Here is a 21,964-nt window from a genome sequence, read left to right on the forward strand (position 1 = left end):
TTAACCACTACACCACAAGGGTTTCCTAAGTAAGGCTAAATAAAACCATATGCACCTGTTCCAATTTACACACAAATTCGACTTAAAGACACAGGAACAGATCTTGTTTGTGACCTGGGGACTGCCTGTAGGTTCTTTAAAAGGTCACATGGCTAAAGCAAAAAATTTGCATATAAATAATTTATATTTGTAAACTAATTATATCCTGAGGTATTGCATGGTATACATTTATACATTCAGTCATTTAAAAAAAACCACCAGTGAGAAACTCGTCTCTGCTTTTCCCCATCCACAGTGAATAAAGGAGATGCATCTCTTCAAACCTGTATTTTTTCTTCATTTTGTAGACGACCAAGCTATTAAGAATTGCCAAACAACTAAACAAAGAAGCATTTAAACTGAAACGCTCAATCAAAACACGATCAACAGGAGCAGCAACCTAATGTCTTAACACTCATTTTCCCCGCCTGTAGCTAAATACCTTTTCTTATTAAGTAGCTGGTAGCATTACTAGAATCTCATTCTGCTGGTAAATGAGGAACATTTATCTCAGGGTAAGTTGTAGAATATTACCTTTGTGATTTCACAGGAAAGAATGAAAAGCAAACACAACTCATCAAAACGCTTAAATGGGGTTAGTGTTCACCACAAATTCTGTTTTCCTGTTAAAATAATTTCAGGAATAAAACAAAAACTGAAAACCGAAACCTTTCATATAAGATGTCGGTGAAGTTGCTACCTCATCTGAGGTACTGAAATACAGATTTTATTCCATAAATTTTAACCTAACAAACACTAAGTCTTCAATCTTAGCAAGGTTACATAGTGTAATGGGCAGGTCAACTAGAGCAGACAGCAAGAGACCTGGTGTGGGAGACCTTGTTCCACAACTGATAGACTGTGCAAACCTGAGAAAATCATTTCAGGTCTCAGTACTTACTGCCAAACTCTCAGAAGAGTTTTAAAGATAAATGAGCACAATTCACCAATAGATGAGAGGTCAGAGTTATATAAACCTGTGGATGCTCAGATAACATTAAAGAATTATGACACTGATCAAGTTAAAGAATATAAACCAGGTTTTAATTTTCAAATTTAGAAAAGTCAATATGAATTTCATTAAAATGATAAAAGCCAGAGATATTCTGAAGTACGAAACACAATGTTAATTGTCAAATACATTATTTAAGAAAATATACTCACATATTTTTAGATGGTTTGAGAGTATGTCATAACAGAAAATGGAGTTCAACCTTAGTAAGATTTTAGGAGAATTTCAGTCAACTTAAAAACAAAAAATCACCCAAGAGGACATTCAGACATCTAACAAACACATGAAAAGATGCTTGTGATCATTAACTATTAAAAAAAGATGCAAATCAAAACCACCATGAAATACCCTCTCACCCCTCCAAAAATGGCACTGATCAAAAAACAGAAAACGACAAATTCTGTAGGGATCATTGGAACTCTTATACACTGCTGGTGGAATTTTAAAATGGTACAATAACGATGGAAAACAATATGGTGCTTCCTCACAAATTTAGAAATAGAAATACCTTATGATCCAACAATATCACTTCTGGGTATATGCCCTAGAGATCTAATAGCAGTGACACGGATAGACATGCACACTCATGTTCATGGCAGCATTATTCACAAGAGCAAAAATAAACAACCTAAGTGTGCATCAATGGATAAACGGATAAACAAATTGTGCTACACATATAATGGAAAAGTATGCAACTACAAAGAATAATGAAGAGTTCTCAAAACATTATTGCATGAATGAATCTGGAAGACCTTATGCTGAGTGAAATATGTCAATCAAAAAAGGACAAATATCGCATGGTCTCACTTTTATAAAAAGGACAAGAATAGGTATACACACAGAAAGCAAGACAGGGGTGGGAGGGGGAATCACTTTCTAGATAGTAGACACATGTTATTTTTGGTAATGGAAAGGTAATACCCAATATGGGCGAAGTCTGCACAATTTTACCAAGGTAAATGATGACACATTTAATTGTGATGAAAATATACACAAGAAAGACAATTTTGGTAAATGCTATAAGATACACAATTATGCAACAGTAATAACAACCAAAAAATATGTGTGTGGTTATGCAGATAGAGATGTATGCATATATGAGTATAGGAAGGCACATGGGAGTATACGGGTGCACATGTATAGGTGTATCTGTAGGCAAATATTTGTGTGTGCTGCATGTATATTCATGTATATAATAAAGCACATGGGGGCATAGTTGCAGATACTTTCTAGACATAAACAAACATCTCGTGCATTTAGTTTACTGGATTTGAAAGCTTAGGACCATAGTCTTGGGGGACAACTCAGTCAACTAGAACAACATGGTTCATAAAGATATCGTTCTACATCCTAGTTTGGTGAGTAAAAGCTTGCAAGTGTCGATCTGAGATACCAGTATTTGTCTGTACTCGTCTGGAGCAAAAGCAAAAGAAGGAAACCAAAGACTCAAAGAAGAAACCAGTCCACAGAACTAACAGCTCACATGAACCACAAATTCATCTATCCTGACACCAGAAGAACTAGACAGTGCCACCAGCTACCACTAAAAACTGTTCTGACCAGGGACACGACAGTCCTGGAGAGAAATGGGAGAAAAATGTAGAACAAATCTCAAATTCCAAAAAAAGTTTAGACTTACTGGACTGGTAGAGACTAGAGGATCCCCCAAGACTATCACCCTGAGATACCCTTTAAATTTGGAACTGAACCCACTCCCAGAGGATACCTTTCAGCCAAATAATAGGTTGGCTTATAAAATAAACAATATCACTCTTGAGTACTGTGCTCCTTTTAAATAATCATCTATGTGCGATCAAACAGTCAATATTTACCCTAAAACAAAGAAGAGAAGGTAATGGGGGCAGAAAAGCTAGATTAATGGAAACAGAACTACCAGAATGGAAATAATGAGAATGCTGACACATTCTGAAAAATGCAACCAATGATACTGAACAGTATGTATTGAAATTGTTAAATGGGAATCTCATTTTCTGTGTAAACTTTCACCAGAAATACAGTTAAAAAAAATTCAGGAGCTAAATATTTTAGGGTTACCTTTTTTGTTGTTGTTAATTGTGATGAAAATATACACAACAAAACATACATCCAGCAGCAATTCGAGAATTTCTAAGACTACAGCCTTCAGCATGGATCACACCCGAACATAATGAAAATCATCACAACTGGCCCAATAAACAAAGTCATGACAAATGGTGAAGAAATTAATGTTCTCAAATATTTCATTCTACTTGGATCAACAATCAATGCCCATGGAAGCAGCAGTCAAGAAATTAAACGGCACATTGCATTGGGAAAATCTGGTGCAAAAGACCTTTTGAAAGTGTTAAAAAACAAAAAATGTCACTTTGAGGACTAGGTGAGCCTGACCCAAGCCATGGTCTTTTCAGTCGCCTCATATGCACTGAGCGAAATTTGGACATTAAAAAAGGAAAACCAAAGAATTAACATGTTTGAATTTTGGTGTTGGCAAAGAATATTGAATATACCATGGACTGCCAGAAGAACAAACACATCAGTCTTGGAGGAAGTACAGCCAAAATGCTCCCTAGAATCGAAGATGGTGAGTCTTTGACTTGTTTACTTAGGACATGTCATCAGGAGAGAACTATCACTGGAGAAGGACAACACGTTTGGTTAAGCAGATAGTCAGTGAAAAAGAAGGAGATCCTCCATGAGATGGATTGATATAATAGCCAAAATAATGGGCTCAAACATACTGACAACTGTGAGGATGGTATAGGACCAGGCAATGTTTTGTTCTGTTATACATAAGGTTGTCATGAGTCAGAATCAATCTAACAGAACTAACAACATGTTCTGACAACTCAGGGAATATCTACTAATATTTGGCTTTCTTATTGTTTCAAATCAACTAAAAAATATAGAAGGTCACTTTCTCATTGGCAGAAACTAGAACCAGTGCTGAGGTGGCCTGAATCAACAGTTCTCCCTCTGTATTTCTACCATTCTGGAAAGAGGATTTCTCAATAACTATCCCACATAATTAATATTCTATAGAATGCAGTTTGAAGATTGTTGCTCTAAATATTTTGAAGTTGAGTACACTCAAAACACTGCATTTTGGCTTCTCAGAGAAGCAATTTCATTCTAAGTCACTATGAGCTTGCATGGTCAGAAACAGCCATATACTACTGTGATTATTTAGAGCCCTGGAGGTGTAGTGGTTAAGAGCTCGGCTGCTAGCGGGCTGCTAACCAAAAAAATCGGCAGTTCAAGCCCACCAGCTGCTCCTTGGAAATCCCATGGGGCAGTTCTACTCTGTCCTATAGAGTCATTATGAGTCAGGATTGACTCGATGGCACCTAACAACAACAACTGCGATTATTACAGAGTGGTTGTAGAGGGTCAGCAAAAATGAGGAAAATCCTCAATGAGGCAGATCAACATAGTAACCACAACAATGGGCTCAAACATATCAAAGATCATGAAGATGGTGCAGGACCAGGCAATGACTCCTTCAGTTATATACGAGATCACCAGGACTCAGAGCCAACTCGAGGAAAACTAAAAACAAAAACATTGTCGAGTGGCATTATCCAACACATAGCACACCTAAGCCTCAGTACCTACATAAGCTATGCCCCACATGAGGAATTCTTTTTAACCTCTTGGATATTGTTAACTTCTTAACTATGGATATTTACTTTATTTGGCTGCTAGCTCATCTGCTGACCAAAAGGTTGGCAGTTTGAATCTACCAGCCACTCCTTGGATACACTAGAGGGCAGTTCTACTCTGTCCTATAGGGTCACTATGAGTTGCAATGGACTCGAGGGCAATGGGATTTTTAGGAAACTCAAAGACTAATTTATAGCCCACATCTAGACGCTGTTTTGAATCTCTGCTAAACTTTACGGCCAGATTTATCAATTTTCTTGCTTTAACTTTAGCTTTCTACTAATAACACATTTTATCTGGAGCCCTAGTGGAGCAGTGGTTAAGCGCTTGGCTGCTAAATGAAAGGTCGGTGGTTCGAACCCACCAGCCCTTTCATGGGAGAAAGATGTAGCAGTCTGCTTCTGTGAAGATTTACAGCCTTAGAAACCCTATGAGGCAGTTCTACTCTGTCCTATAGGGTCACTATGAGTCAGAATCGACTCGATGGCAATGAGTTTACATTATTTTTTACAGTCTCAAATTATTTCAGAAATTATTCAGGGTGTATGTGAGGAGGTAAGCAATTATATTTACTTCAGATATACACAGTTATATAAAATATTAATTATGTGCCTTTATAATATAAATGTGTGAAATAAATCATGAATATAATTGAGTTTTAGCCCAAGAAAAATTAGTATGATCATAAAACTATCACTGACTTAAAAGGATTAAATTACTATGATGTAAAGGCACACCTTTATTAAAAAAAAAAGACAAGAAAAAAAAGCAGACTGGATTTTATTTCTTAAGACCTTGGTTTGAAATCTTGTATTTTAATACCTATAGGGCCTTTGAAGACGAAATAAGATAGCATATGTAAAATGTTTTTGAATTGTAAAACACTGGGTGAATTCAAGTTATTAAAAAATAGACAAATAAATCAAACAAAAACAATGCATGAGGAATACCAGTAGGAAGAAAAAAAGTACAGTGAGTTTGTGACAAGCTTCCTCCCTCCCCAGAAATTCATAAATCAGTTTTGATTTTGACTAGGCCTCCTTCTAAAGTCTAGTGGACTGGCCAGTGGGTTCGAACCACCAACCTTTTGGTTACCAGCTGAGAGCTTAACCAATGTACCACCAGGCTCCTCCATATCTGCATATACACTTTCAAATATAAATATTCTAGATGAAAGTTGTCGTACATGTCTTCTTACGTCAGTTAAAGTGTAAGTATACTATGAATAGTATGTTGTTGTTGGTAGGTGTTCTTGAATTGTTTCTGACTCATAGAGACCTTATGAACAACAGAACAAAACACTACCCGATCCTGCACCATCCTAACAACTGTTGCTGTTTGACCCTATCGTTGCAACAACTGTATCAATCCACCTTGTTGAGGGTCTTCTTCTTTTTTGCTGACCCTCTACTAAGCATGATGTCCTTCTCCAGGGACTGGTCCCTCCTGATAACACCTCCGAAGTATGTGAGGTGAAGTCTCACCATCCTCACTTCTAAGGATCATTCTGGCTGTACTTCTTCCAAGACAGGCTTGTTTGTTCTTCGGGCAGTCTATGGGATATTCAATATTCTTCACCAATAGTATAAATGTAATTGTTGCAAAATATAATGCTGAAACAATAAATGATAGATATGAAGCTGCTGATTTTATGTACATAACAAATTTTTAATTTTTTCAAATAGTTGAACAACAAGGAAATAGATCGTGAATTAATATACATATTAAGAAACTGTATTACCTAGGTGACTTTGGGTAGCTGGTAAATGTTTACAAACATTTAATAAATAGAAGGAAGAAAACAGAGATCAAATTCTAACCTAACTCTAATTTTGTAGACTTGTCTGGTGTGCTAGTATTCGTTGCATTAAAATATATATTTTAAAGACTGAATTTACTTTTCAACTATTTTATCACATTTAGGCCATGGATCTGAAGAAAAAGTCCTGTTCAATACTTCATATCTTTGAAAGATAAATTAAACACACACTGTCAACTTTATCCACTCAAAATGAAGGAAGACTATCTCCAAATTATACACAATTTCCTAAAAAAATTGCCTTTGATCCAGACATAATGAATACAAAGAATATGTTGTATAGAAATGAGGTAGCCCAAAAATATATTCCTCCTCCACTGCTCTTGGTTGAAAGTAAATATCTATTTGTCATTATAAAGGTGAATTATAATGACTATAGAAGCGTTCAGCAGCTACTCAAAAGGTCGGCAGTTGGAATCCACCAGCTGCTCCTTGGAAACCTTGTGGGGCAGTTCTACTCTGTCTATAGGGTTGCTATGAGTCAGAATTGACTAGAGGGCAATGGGTTTGGTTTGGGTTGTAGAAGCAATATAGGAGCCAACAGTCCTGACAACAGGGCTTCCAACTCCTTCCTTCTGGCTTGAATTCCTGTTGAAAATTGGCATTTCTAACAAGTTCCCTGCTGAGAATTTGCGTTTCTGACAAGCTCCCTGTTGAGAGCAGGAGAAAGATGTGGCAGTCTCTTCAGTAAAGATTACAGCCTTGAAAACCCCATGGGGCAGTTCTACTCAGTCCTATAAGGTCGCTACAAGTTGGAATGGACTAAACAGCAACAGGTTTGTTTTTTTATTAGGTTTTTTTGTTCTCTGCTGAAATTTGCATTTCTACCCCAGATATACTAAATCAGCATCTACATTTTAACAAGATTCCTTGATGATTCTTACATATAACTTCCTGGGAACTTGTTAGAAATGCAAATTTTCACCAAGAGTTCAAACTGGGATGAAGCAGTTCAAAGCCCTGCCTGAGAATTATAATATCAAAACTATAAAATTGACATCTGCAATGTTTAATAAAATTATATAACTAATTTTTGATAAATACATAAAAAGAATATTCTAAGATAGAGATATGTGGCTTTGACTCTGACTTTCATTTCCATGGAATATTGATTTCAACACTCAGCATGCAATAAAATGTGTATTAGGCACAACGGGGATTTCAATGTTCATTTATGTATAATGGAAACCTCGCTCTGCTAAGATGAGAGCATTTTATGAAGTCTTACTTACTTTGCTAAAATTTCAACTCAGAAGCTAAGGGAATCGACAGAGAAAACTTCCGTTTTCAACTTAATTATGATTCAAAACAAAAGTAAAAATTGACAGACAGCATGTTATGAAACCTATAAGAGTCTTGGAAAACTCTGTGTATTAAGAAGGAATAAAATGTTAGTAAGCAGATGTATACTAAAAAGACGAAGAAAGCACATTCCTGAAAAAGTCAGATAGAAGATGGATTTGAAAACATAAATAGGCAGGTGTGGTACCATGAATAGGGACTTTGAAATATATGTATACATCTTTTTAGAAGAAAAAAAAAGTAAAACGCTAATGGCATATTTAGGAAAGATCCCATAAAGGAAAAAAAATAATAAAGTAAAAGACATCTATAAAAAAATAGGAAACAATATAGCTATTCTTAGATTTCTCGATTTTTAAGACACCAGAAAGGAGGAGGAGCAAATGACCTGAGAGAAATGCAAGTAAGAATAGGGTAAATACATCATAATATTAGCATCATAAAGTGATTGAAGCACCCAGAGCAGCATGACAGAAGGAATAAAAAGTTACGTATCAAACAAGGAAATGAACAAGAATATACTGGATCAAATATCCAAGAAAGACAGTTAAATTCTAATAATGACAAAGCTAATGAGGAGTCTTCAACCCTTGTTTGATTTATCTATTTTCATCTGAGAGCAAACATCAAACTCAAGAGGCTAGAACAAATAAAATTAAGTGGGAATAGATATCCAAGTTATTAAAGGGGCACTCACCCTCTTTAAATAAGCCAGACGTTCAGGTCTTCATTAATTAAACTTCAGGGCACAAAGGAACTACTAAACATTATCGCAAGTTCATTATTGGTAATCTTTAAGAAAGCATGAAGTTTTTACATCAATTCTAGAAATGAAAAAAATTGTCTAACTTTTAAAGCAGAAAAAGACACAGCAGAGGAATTGATTTCAAGAAGCAGTAATATGATGAACAAGTGATCTGAGTGAACTTAGAAACAGGAGTAATCGATTCACTAAGCACAAATCAAGGTAAACTGGGCTCACTTTTTTTTTTTTTTGGATAGGGAGAGAGAAAAATCAAGGGATATCTACATCCTTCTATGGCTGAGAAAAAGAGATTATTTTTATTCCAAGCAAATATATGAAAGAGAGATTTTCATGATAACTTAATCTTCAAGAACATTTATTCACTGCATAATTTTTTAAATCCATTTATTGATCAGTCACAGAGAGAAGTACAATACAATAGTACAAAGACAGTGTTGTCAAAAGCACATGAACTTGAGTCAGTCTGCCCACGCTTGATTCCTCCTTCATGCTTCTTGGCTGTGTAATCTTGCACAAGTTATTTAAACTATTGCGGCCACACAAGATTAAATGAGATGACCCTGGCAAGAAGTCTTTATCAAATCTCAGCCTTTATTATTACCTCATATAATCCTCACGCAGTATGAAATACATTATATTCCTATTTGGGAGAAAAATGAGGCTCAGAGAAGTTACAAAGTATCTCCTAGGCAACATAGGCCTACCTGATCTCAATGCTGGGTTCTTCTCACAATTGGACAGGATATTACTTTTGCAACAGTTAGCAAAGTTAATATTTTCATTCTTGAGTCTATTTATCTTGATTTCAGAACTATTAAAATTCCCTTATGTATATACAGCCATCTCTGAATTCCACTAAATAGTACTCCTTATTTTTCCAAAAACTGTAATTGTAAAACAACGAATTTTTAATCAATGTTAACAAAGAATAATTGAAAACTTATTTTGGATGAGGTTCTTAAAATCACTGAAATGTAAGTACACATTTACACATCACATTAAAACATTTTACGTTTCCCTTCACAGGGACAGCAAACTTTTTTTTTCATGGCTATCATGCCGCACTGTTGACTGAAATAGTATAGTTAAACTATTCCTCTTACAAAAAATGAAGGTTTTCTATTCGGCTTTCATTAAAAATTTCAGACAGTTTACGAGGAACATTTAATATGAAATCTTGGGTATCTCTGAGAATCTTTGGTTTTCTGACATCCTCATGCTCTGATCTTTTCCACAATGATCATTCTTCATGTGTCTGCAGTTGGAGGATAGTGCTGAGTTCTGGAAATTCGGTTGTCCTCTTAGCCCTTCAAATAACCTTAGAGTTACCTCAGAGGAAATTCAGCTAAGTAACTTTCCCCTCAACAAAATGTATATGTGGCACACTTGATAATACAAAATATGTAGATGTACAAGCTGGGAATCTCAGACTTGATAATTGCTTGGTGGCTCTGAGACATTATCATACATTCATTCGGATCCTAGGGCACTTGGGGCAAAGCCTCGAGAGGCAACTCCCTACAGCAGAATAAATGTGAGTTTTAGAGTCCGATAGACCTGTGCTTGAAAACCATTTTATTCACCTGTTTGGTATCTGAATTTGTTCGGTCACCTAGGATTGGCTTTGTTTACTTGTAAAATGGGGGTGAGGAATGATGCCCACCTCAGAAAGATTGTGAGTAAATCAAAGAGAAAGAGTACCTGGAATACAATAGGAAGGGGTGCAACACTGGCTAGTTTTCTTCCCTTTCCTTTCTTTTCCCCAGTCAGTTATCTCCTTTGATAAGATTGCTAATGACATATAAAGAAATCTAATAGAAACTATATCCAGAAAGGCAAACATTGGGAGAAACTAATTATGATATCAGTTATCATAATAACTAACATTTACATAAAACGTACTATGCGTTAGGCATTTTGTTAAGTACTTTGCATGCATTATCTCATTTATTCTTCTCAAAACCCTAAGCTAGCCACTACTATTAATGTAATTTTTAGATCTTAAAGCCTTAAAGACATTATGAATCACTGTGTCAGTTAAGAGCTGGAACTGAGAACGAAGGCTACTACCCCCAAAGTTCATGCTCTTAAATAGTATATACTCATTAGCAAATGTAGCCACAAGCACCTCATGGCATCTGCCTTCCCATAGTCCAAGGGCTAGAGCCTTCAGGGCTCAGGGAGCTACATAAAAGAGCGTAACAAATTGAGTTTAATAAACAGAAGGGCTCAAATACAATGACAAATGGTGATGGACATTCTGCCTTAGCAGAGTGGTGGGGACTATGGGGTAGATCACTTCTGCCCAATTCAAAAAAAAAAAAAAAAATTCAAAGGGAGCTGCAAATAGGCAGCTCCAATCAAATCGAACAATGTAAGAAGGTAGGCACAATGTAGCCAGTTCTGCCAAATTTTCAAAGGGGATAGAAATCTGAATTTTATGGAAACACATAAAATTTTTAATGTTGGCAAATAATGTAACTTACGTTGAGATCAAGCAAAACTTATGTTGTGGCAAACAGACGCAGAAATATACATATCTGTATGTATGTACACGTGCGTGTATATCCCTCTGAAGTTTTTCTCCTCCTTTGCCTTCAAGACTGACCGCTGTTGTGCTGCCTCTACTCTGTCTTCTTACTCGATCTGTCCTATCCCAATCCCATTTCTTAGATGCAACATCATTTAAACTTAAACTATATATATAGGAAGATAGAACTGAGTTATATCTAATATAACCCAACCAAAAAACCAAACCCATTGCCCCGAGTCAATTCCAACTCACAGTGACCCTATAGGTCAGAGTAGAACTGCCCATAGGGTTTCCAAGGAGCAGCTGGTGAATTTGAACTGCCGACCTTTTGATTAGCAGCTGAGCTCTTAACCCACTGTGCCACCAGGGCTCCAGATGTCATACAGTATTTAACTAAAACTTTTCAGGGACAATGATGGATAGTATGGACCAGTAGTTTCTAATGTTAAGTACCAGGACATCTTTTTAATATCAAAGCATTTCAGAAGCTCTACAAGAAGTTTTATGTATAATAGTCATTTATTACAATGTTTATTCATATATGTTTATAAAAAGTTGTACTAATTCAGGGAATTTTTAAAAAAAATTTGCATTTATCAGTAATCAACCACCGCCGTCGAGTCAATTCCGACTCATAGCAACCCTACTGGACAGCGTATAACTGCTCTACAGGGTTTCCAAGGAGTGGCTGGTGAATTTGAACTGTGGACCTTTTGGTTAGCAGCTGTAGCTCTTAACCACTGAGCCCTATGGTGAAAACTGTGTGCATGTGTTTGTGCATGTGTGTGTATGCATATGTGTGTATAACGTGTATATGTATGTATATATGCATATGTAGACACATACTATGATAAATGTCAGGGATTACTTAGTCAGTGGGCAATGATTTAGTTTGCATATGAATCCTCAGTTTCTCAGATTACCCTGGGGGATTTATGGCTTGTTGTTGGGAACCTATTGGGCCATGCATTAGTGAGGCATGTTAGGTGAGGCAGTTCGGTTGGGTCATATTCATTACTTATTTCACTTAAATGGTTTTCAAGGCAATGTGATATGTGCAGTGGACACACACAGGTCTATTACCTGGAGGGAGCTACCATGTAATAATAAATGTCAAAATAATGATAATAGACAATAAGGATAATAGGAGTTATAGGTGCACCATGGAAAGGGTGGGGAAAGTAAAGACTGAGCATCACAGAGCTTGTTCTGGGAGTGAGTACCCACTAAGTTTATCACAGAAGACTTGACTTTCCAGAAGTGATTGGATTCAAGCTCAAGAATGAGAAAGATGGACAAGGTTATTTTGATACCACTGAAAGATCAAGTTATTGGCATCCATGCACTCTGTCTATCTGAAGGGTGGCTGTCTTTGAATTCAGTTGTGGTCTAAAAAAGAGTTGAAAGGTATACTTAAGCCAAAATTTGGTGGCTTTCTAGAAGTTATTTCCTTACCATATTCTTTCTAAATCAAAAAGCAGGATGCATCATGAGGGAGCAAGGAGAAAAGGACCCATACATGTTCAAATGTCCTGAGAAATAATTATCGTGCAAACGACCCCTCCTACCACCTCCAGGGAAGAAGTTCCATCAGATGGAGGAGAGTAACGTATTCCATAGCTGCAGGTGTTGGGTTGCCAGCAAAAGCACAACTCACATACAGGTACTGAATGGAACTATGCTTTACTCACGTAGAAATGAGACAGGGAAAAGCCAGCTTCAACAGTAGGCATCCATCTCCCATGACCAGCAGGTCACTCCCCATAGCAGCCAATGCAGAGAGGTAGTCTGCAAGCACCCCTCTTATGATGCAAGAGAATGGCCTCATTCCTTCTTTGCTGGGTCAGATACAAAAGTGAGGTTGGCCAGGAGCCATATGACACATGTGTTTAGCTAAGCAGCTCATGAGAATGTTAACAAGAGGGGATGGATGTGCTGATAGGCCACCAGCTGTCATGGGATATGTTTTGGGTCAAAATGCCTGAGAAAAGTGAGTCAGTCCACACCCTTATCCTGTCCAAGAAGCTAGGCTGACACATCTGATTCTAAGTACACGACTCATTTGTGGGTCTGAGGGAAAGGTGGCAAGCTGGGCTCAGACTGCCCCTATCCACATACTGCAACTATAAAACCGATGAATATGCAAGGCATATTCCATATCAAAGTAACCCGACAATGATGCTTTTAATGAGGGATGATCTAGGAACTGTTGTGTTCAAAAGGAGTATTTGTAGTGGCAACTAAAAACTTCAGAAGCAAAGGCTCTTGAATAAGAGAAAACTGTATTCCAGTCAGCACTCAGCCTAGAAGGCTCATTTCCTACTCCCAAGCACATTAGTGTTTCTCACAAAGTGGTCTGAAGAACATGTGTGCTCCCGAATCTCCAGAGGTTTTTTTGTTAAAAATGCAGAGTCCTGGGCTTACCCACCAGAGTTTCTAAAAGTAGGGCCCAGGAAATGGCATTTTAACAAGTAATTGTGTTAATTTCTATGTGAACTAAAATTAGAGAGTCACTGACTTAAAGAAATAAAACCTTCCTCCAGGACAGCCACAGACAGCAGTCCTAAGCAGCAGGTATTTGAGAAATATGCTGGAAGATCCTGCATTAAATTTTAAAGCAATAATTATGAGAAACATAAGTTTCTGTGTTGCATAAACTCTCGTATTAGAGATGGCAGATGTACTAGAAACAGTCACTCTACTACTCAGAGGCAAAACTCCAAACTTTAAGCAACTGCTTAGAAAGTTCTTCAACTCTACTCATTGCAGATTTAAGTTGAGAACGATCAACAACTGTCACATGTGTATATGTGCAGGCACCAGGAAAGTAAAAGACTGTGGAAGACATTCTTGGCAGGCTACCCAGAAACTACAACACCTCCTCCTTTTCCCCATTGATGAAACCTGGATTTTGCTCAAGTATCAGCAGCCTTTCCTCAACATCTGAGGTGGAACATCACTGGTCCATTCTAATCAAGATAACTTCATTTCCTTTATTCGGTTATGAAGCCCTCGTGGCACAATGGTTAAGAGCTCAAGCTGCCAACCAAAAGGTCTGCAGTTCAAATCCACCAGGTGCTCCTTGGAAACTCTATGGGGCAGTTCTACTCTGTCCTATAAGGTCATTATGAGTCAAAATCGACTCGACGGCAATGGGTTTGGTCTGGGTATTAGGTTATTGAGGAACCCTGGTGGCTCAGTGGTTAAAGTGCTCAGCTGCTAACCAGAAGGTCGGTGGTTTGAACCCATCAGCCACTCTTCGGAGAAAGATGTGGCAGTCTGCTTCTGGAAAGACTTACAGCCTTAGAAACCCTATGGAGCAGTTCTACTCTGTCCTCTAGGGTCAGTATGAGCTGGAATTGATTCAACGGCAGCAAGTTTGGCTTTTGGTTTATAAGGTTATTAGTTTAGGAAAAGGCATATAATGACTGACAAATGAAATATAAAGGAAAATCTCTTGAGGGGGCTTCGGAGAGTGGTTTCCTTTGCATCCTGGCCTTGGGACACTGTTGCATGAGGATATTATGCTTAGATCTGCAGCATTCTTGGGAAAGTCGCCTAGAAACAAGAACGAATACTATGAAGATTGCAGAGAGAGAGATTGGAAAGAACTTGGGTCCTTGATAGTGCCAATGAGTCCCTGAGTTAACCCCTTTAGCTACCCTACCACATGACTGTGGAGGCCCTGTGGGAAAGAAGAAGTTAAAGCATCTGGACTCGTATTAGTTTCCTCCCTTTACTGAGGGGATGCTCCTGGGTAAAGAAAGAAGGCAGGTAAAAAATTAACACTGTCTAATCTTGTAAATTAGGTCTTTTGTAAATGGACTAATGATATTTGCTACGAAGAGCCCTAATATGCAGAATGTTCTTGGTAGGATGTCCCAGGCTAAGGATTATTTATAATAAATAAGCCCAGAGTCTATGGACTTATGAAGCATGTATCCCGTAAGAATAATTACTAAAGCCAGGATCTAAAAATGGAGATATTTCATAGCCTAATCACTCCTCCTGTGTAAGACAATACGTGAACCTCATGTGAAACCTCTTCTAGTGTGCATGCTCAATGCAGGAAGGCAGACATGGGGAGTCGCAGAGGATGGCCCAGATTTCCACCTGGTCTGTCTGATTCTCCTTATTGTTTGTGTCCTTGAATTCATTAGTAATGCCGATGCTGGGTAAGACCCCTGATACGGGTGAGTCTGATTTGATAATCCCATCCTTTGTGTTGGCTCATTCTATCAGGTAAGATTAAAAAAAAAAAATCCCTCTTTGTTAAAACCACTTTGAAGCGGGTCTTCTTCGTATCAACTGGGATGTTTCCAATTGAAAGTCATAGGACATCTAGGGCTTGAAAAAAAAAAGTCAAGGTCATGACTGAGAACCACAAGACAAAGCAAATAAAAGAACCATAGGGAGATCTGGAGGAGAAACTTCTCTTGTAATAAATTTCATAATAAATAGCTAGTAAAAAGACATTGTTAATTAGCAAAAATATCACTATAACAAAGTCATTGTTGTGAGTTGCTGCAGAGGCAATTCCAACTCACGGTGACCCCGTGTGTTGCAGAGAAGGACTGCTCCATAGGGTTTTCTTGGCTGTAATCTCACAGAAGTAGATCACCAAGCCTTTCTTCTGCACAGCAGTTGGGTGAGTTTGAGCCAACAACCTTTAGGTTACTAGTCAAGTGAAGGACCTTCTGCCTAACCAACAAGCCAGCAATTTATTTTTCTGCAATCCACACTGGTGGGTCCCTGTTGCCTTGACCAGAGGTGATCAGAGCATATCCAGTTATCTGACAAAAGGTGGGCCAGTCAGATACTCTTCTCTGTGAAATTTTAAATGAGGGCTAAGACTGAAATCAGGTCCCTGGGTGGTACAGTTTGCACTCGACTAGTAACTGAAAGGTTAATGGTTTGAATCCACCCAGTGGTACTGCAGAAGAAGGGCCTGGTGATCTACTTCTAGCCACCGAAAACCCCGTGGAGCACAGTTCTACTCTGAAACACATGGGGAAGTCATGAGCTGGAATCAACCTGACAGCAATAGCCACATGACTGAAGTCAGTCTTTGTGTGCTGCTGGACATGTAGCATGCAAACACAGGAGCTATAAGAAAGACACGATTTGATGCTAGGGGTCTTAGCAGAGAAACTTGATATGTTGAAAAAAGCAGACATGCCCCGAGAAGGAGAAATGAAAAATGGCCTGATAAGTCGTTGGGTTGGTTTCTATTTCATACATTCCTACAATGCTACCTGATTGATATAGGTGTATACATTTATGCATGACAACCAGGTCTGAAAGAGGATGCAGTGCATTCCATTAGTTCAGTGTGGTTTCAGTTTTCCTCAACCAGCCTTTTAGTTTTCCCTATTAAGCACTGATTTTAAAAAGTCATTTCAACCATTACATTGGAGACCTGACATTTGAGTTCATTTTCCAGGGGATCCAAATGAGTTGACCAGGTAATTTCTCCTTACACCCATGGACAACAATTCCTACTTGTCTGAGCTAGCCCATACATAGTAATTCGGACTCAGAATCAAACGTACAGAGAGCAATTACCATTTGCAGGGCATTGCATAAATCTTTGCACACGTTTACCAAATATCAAACATAACAATATGGAATTGGAATATGGGAAATATGAAGGAGCAAAAGTGTTTTGTATAAGAATGTGCTGACCATTTGTGTGTATGAGAGCAAGATTTAAAGTAGATCTTTAAGTGGGAAGAATAATGCTAAAAGCTGCAAATAGAGACAGGAAAAGCATGAAGATGACAAAGTAGTTGCCGCTAAGATCAAATATTGTGGTTTTGCAAACTCAATTTATTGCATTAAAATAGACTTTAGCTTTACTGAACATCAGGGAAGTAGCACAATATCCTTCTCTCAGCCCTTCATTTATCTCGTTGGTAGAGAAAATTACTTATGAGACTCCTTCGGTTCTAGTTTGCATAAATTCCCAACAGTTAGGGAAATGCACTGGAGTACCAGGGCCATGTCTGATCTCCAAGTGAATGCGACCTCCTTAAAATAAGGACATAAACATAATGCAAAAGTTAGTCACGTTTTTAATCATGACATAAAACAAAGGAAATGACACAAAATGGCTGGAAGAAAATTCCTGAATTAAATAGAGTAAAACAGAAAAATAGAAATCCTAATAGAGTGAACGATGAAAAAAGGGGGAAAATGAATATACATGTAGGCTAACATGTTATACCTTGATCTAGCAGGTTTTGCAATACTAACTGCACTGAAAGTATACCTATGTTGTATTTGAATTCATTTTCAAACTCAATACAACAAAGGTGACCCACTCTATATATCATTTGTGTACTTCAGAAAAATATTCATAGAAGAATCATCACATAATGTTTCTATTATCTACAGAACAGTAAAACCGTAGCTATTAGCAGTCTATCTTTTTGTTTTGTTATCTACCGATATCACTTGACAATGATGGCAGAAGTATAGAGTGGCATTAAGCAGTGGGGGGTGACATTAAGGACCCCTTGTGTAGGATTTAATTGTACACATTTTAGTTCAACAAAGTGTTTTGACAGAATTACATATGGAAGGCTTGTCAGAATTAAATATAATTTTAAGCTACATGATATTTGGGTAAATATGTTGAATCATTTATGAAGCTACCTTTAACAAAATGAGCTGAATGACGTCTGCATACTGACGGCTCATAATCCCAAGGACAGTATCCAAGCAGAAGGGGAAGAGTTATTCTTTAACAGGGAAGCCTGAAGTTGCAGACATTTCATCCCTAGTTTCACCCTGCATGGCTTCTAAATTTTACCTGAATATTTCTCTGCTACTGAACAATAATCACCATAGGATCATCCATACATCCCAACATTTGTTATTAGAAGGCTTACATTTTTCATACTAACTGCCAGTGTTAGTGCCCTTTCCAACAGTGATATCTGAGGGTCCCTAGAGTAATTCAAACAATACAAACAGTAGTGAGTAGTGAGCTACTGAAATCACTAAAGGCTACTTACCAAAAAACCAAACACGTTGCTGTCAAGCCAATTCTGACTCATAGCAACCCTACAGGATGGAGTAGAACTGCCCCATAGAATTTTCAAGGAGGGCCTGGTGGATTCTAACTGCTGACCTTTTGGTTAGCAGCCATAGCACTTAACCACTACGCAACCTGGGTTTCCAAAAGCTACTTAGATACTTGATATTACTTAACCCTTCCATATGTATCCAGTCCTACTAGTTATTATATGCTCAAAAATATTTTTATTCTGATAATATGATGTGGAAAAACGTAAGAGTTACTAGGCCAAAAAAGTGTTAGTACACTACAGCCCATTTATTTTTGATAAACAAATAACACATTGTATAACCTAACATGTTTTCCTTGGTATTCTTTAGCAAAGATATTGAATACAAATTATGAGCAAACTGAATACAATTTACATTTAACTTGATGCGTATGAAATATTTGCCAAGTTGTTGGCATGGGTTTGTGTGGTGTGAAAATTCACAAACATTGTAATTCAATAATGGCATTATTAAAAAAGAGTCAAGGGGTGGAAAGCTGTTTAACCACCTATCCTTAGGATACACGTTATTACCACTTAAATTCTTTGAAAACACCAACCAATATCTTTGCTAAAGAATACCAAGGAAAGATACTAGTTATATAATATGTTTTTTATCTTTCAAAACCAAAACAGCAAATGGGCTATAGTGTACTAACACTTTTTTGTCCTACTGATTCTTCTGTTTTTTAATAGATTTAAAAAAAAAGTGTTAGTGTGAAAGCTGAACAACAAATAAGGAAGACCGAAAAAGAACCGACACCTTTAAATTATGATGTTGTAGAACAATATTGAAAATACCATGGATTGCCAGAACAGAACAAACCTGTCTTGGAAGAAGTACAGCCAGAGGGCTCCTTGGAAGTGAGGTATTTTGACATGTTATCAGGAGGGATCAGTCCCTGGCGAAAGACATCATGCTCAGTAAAGCAGAGGATCATAAACAAAGAGGAAAATGGGGGCCAAGATGGCTGACTAGGTAGACGCTATCTCGGATCCCTCTTGCAACAAATACTCGGAAAAACAAGTGAATCAATCACATACATGACAATCTACAAACCCTTATCATCAAACACAGATCTAAAGAGTTGACCTGAGTGACAGGTGAGCGAAAAGCTGCGCCCTGAACCAGCGACTGCTTCTGGAACCCGCGACCCACTCCAGAGCCTTGAGCCCTAGCGGTTCCCTGGTGCCGAGTAGCGGGGCTGACTGTGGCTTGCTGAGGTGGGGCAGGCAAGGGACACAGCCCTAACCCCTAGCCCCCTGTGGTAACCTCCATACAGACTCAGCCAGCGCAAGCAGGCTGCACGCTAACGGGGCTAACGAGAGAACCAACGAGCAACCACGGGGAAGCAGCGACTGTTTTCGGAGCCTGGAGTCAGCGTCCCAGTCAGAAAACCTTGGCGCTGGGCTTCGGACTGGGCACAGGGGAGCTGAGCATGGCATCCTGAGAGGGCGAAAAAAAGGATGCAGCCCTAGCCCCCTGAAGTGACCTTGAGGAAAGCCCAGCCAGTGCACGCAGGCAGCGCAGTGCACGCAGGCAGCGCAGTGACGCGGCTGAAAGGAGGAGAAGTCAGCATGAGGCAGCGACTGGTTTTGGAGCCGGGAGTGCAGCATCCCAGCCGGGGAACCGTGGTGCTGGGCTTTGGACCGGGAGCGGAGGAACTGACCATGGCTTCTGAGACAGCACATGCACAGGATGCAGGCCTGAACCTCGGGGGCAATCTCGATGCAGCCAACGCACACAGGCTACCCGCCCCTCGGGAATCTCAGATAAGACAGTCCTCACCAAGCAAGATAACTCGCTTTGTCTATATTCCTGGGTGCTACTCTCTCCTATCTGAACCCTCCCCTCCCCTTCCCAGGCAGCTTCATTAACATTGGAATTTCCTGGGCCAGAGAGTGAAGTGCTGTGCAGTTTTTTTGTTTGTTTTGTCTTTTCCTAACCCATTCTCTAGGCCTGAGAGAAGCAGCTACAAAAAACCCAGGGACCAAGAATCCTACCCTGACTTCCCGAAATTGAAATAAAAATACAGAACCAGCTCCAGCCAAGCATATGAGATCCAAAGTCTTGGGCTTTCATCCCTACAGGGAACAAGGTGACTATTATAATGCAAAGGCAATTTTGATAGGGATCCGACTGTAATTGTTTTAGCAGATTACTGGAAAGACAAGTTTCCCAGGTCTGATAACTCTACCTATTAAACAGAGCCCTCACTGACCCACAATGGGGACCTGAGGGCTGGAGCTCCACCCAAACCACCTAACCTCCTACCACAGGGGTCTGAGGATAGTGACATCTATCAATCTGTAGAGGTACTTACACTGGGTGCCTAAGGGACAGCTGCAGAGCCCACCCACCAAAGTGCTTTAGGAATAGAGACACACCCACCTCACTGGCACTTGGGGGAAGTCTGTCAGCATCCTGCCCCCCCGGAATGTGACTCCCAGCTGCTACTAGAATCTGGTGCACACAACTATCACCATTACTCCTCTAAGTGAATAGGTGACATTCTAACCCACACACTTGGTGACCCAACATCAGATTCCACTCAAGAATAGTGAATGGACTCTTAGGCTCATATTTCCGGTAATGGCCCAAACCAGCTGGTAAGAGGACATAAGTGATTCAAAGGCTACAACAATCAAGACAGCGCAATCTAGTAGCCCATCTACGTATATTGAAAGAAAACAAAACAAGATAAGACTCAGTGAGCAAATATAAAATAAATCATTACAATATCTTATAGATGGCTCAGAGACAGCAGTAGATATCAAACCACATAAAGAAGCAGACCATGATTGCTTCTACAACTCCCCAAATTAAAGAATCAAAATCTTTCCCAAATGAAGATACAATCCTGGAATTGCCAGATGCAGAATACAAAAAATTAATTTACAAAATGCTTCAAGACATCAGAGATGCCCTCAAAAATGAAATAAGGCAATCTACAGAAAAAGCCAAGGAACACACTCATTAAGAAGTTCAAGAAATCAAAAAGATTATTCAAGAACATAGTGGAAAAATTAATAAGCTACAAGAATCCATAGACAGACAGCATTCAGAAATCCAAAAGATTAACAGTAAAATTACAGAATTAGACAACGCAATAGGAAGTCAGAGGAGAATAATCGAGGAATTGGAATGCAGAGTGGAGGAGTAGGAGGATAAAGCAATTGACACCAATATAGTTGAAGAAAAATCAGATAAAAGAATTTCAAAAAATGAAGAAACCCTAAGAATCATGTGGGACTCTATCAAGAAGAATAACTTCCGTGTGACTGGAGTTCCAGAACAAGGAGGGATAACAGAAAATACAGAGAGAATAGTTGAAGATCTGTTGGCAGAAAATTTCCCTGACATCATGAAAGATGAAAAGATATCTATCCAAGATGCTCATCGAACCTCATATAAGATTGATCCAAAAAGAAAATCACCAAGACATATTATCATCAAACTTGCCAAAACCAAAGATAAAGGGAAAATTTTAAAAGCAGCCGGGGAGAAAAGAAAGGTCTCCTACAAAGGAGAATCAATAAGAATAAGTTCAGACTACTCAGCAGAAACCATGCAGTCAAGAAGGCAATGGGATGACATATATAGAGCACTGAAGGAGAAAAACTGCCAGCCAAGGACCATTTCTCCAGAAAAACTCTATCTGAAATATGAAGGCGAAATTAAAACATTTACACATAAACACAAGCTTAGAGAATTTGCAAAAACCAAACCAAAGCTACAAGAAATACTACAGGAAATTGGTCA

Source organism: Loxodonta africana, chromosome X (genome assembly GCF_030014295.1).
Source record: "Loxodonta africana isolate mLoxAfr1 chromosome X, mLoxAfr1.hap2, whole genome shotgun sequence".
Lineage (NCBI taxonomy): Eukaryota > Metazoa > Chordata > Mammalia > Proboscidea > Elephantidae > Loxodonta > Loxodonta africana.